This window comes from Numida meleagris, chromosome 22 (genome assembly GCF_002078875.1).
Source record: "Numida meleagris isolate 19003 breed g44 Domestic line chromosome 22, NumMel1.0, whole genome shotgun sequence".
NCBI lineage: Eukaryota > Metazoa > Chordata > Aves > Galliformes > Numididae > Numida > Numida meleagris.
This window is the reverse complement of record NC_034430.1, coordinates 2,110,124-2,110,670: the sequence shown is the minus strand read 5'-3', so window position 1 is coordinate 2,110,670 and position 547 is coordinate 2,110,124.

Genomic DNA, 547 nt, shown 5'->3' with positions numbered 1-547 from the left:
GGGGAGGAGTTGACAGCGCACCTGGAAAACGTAAACGCTGCGAGCGGTTTGTTACAAGGAATGAAACCTCCAAAAAGTCCCTGGGGGGGACGGGTGGGGGGCGGGAGGGAGGTTTGCAAATCTCTCGAGCTGTGCAAAAGGAGTGGTTCGTCTCAGAACGTGAGCAACAAACCTGCCAGAGCAGTCACAGTCGCCAAGGGAAAGACGTTTGGCTAAGGAAGAGCGTTTGTAAAGCTGCTACTGAGGGAAGTGTTATAAGAAATGTTTAAAAAGCCACTGCCTCGGTGATTTTTCCAGGATGTCCTTTGCTAGCAGCAAAGCAGCTTCGAGCAAGCTAGCTTGCAGAGGTCATGAGACCGTTCAGGTCTTTCTGAATGCGACCACATGTGCCCCAAAATGCTGTGTTTCCTATAGCAAAAAGCAAGCTTTTCTGCCCCGAATCGTACCCTTTGTCATTGTAAAGCCAAAGGGCTCTGCAACACGTGTCCTCCTGCCCACAGACCGACCCAAGGAGCCCTGACCCCAACTGGGAGCTCATGACAGCCCC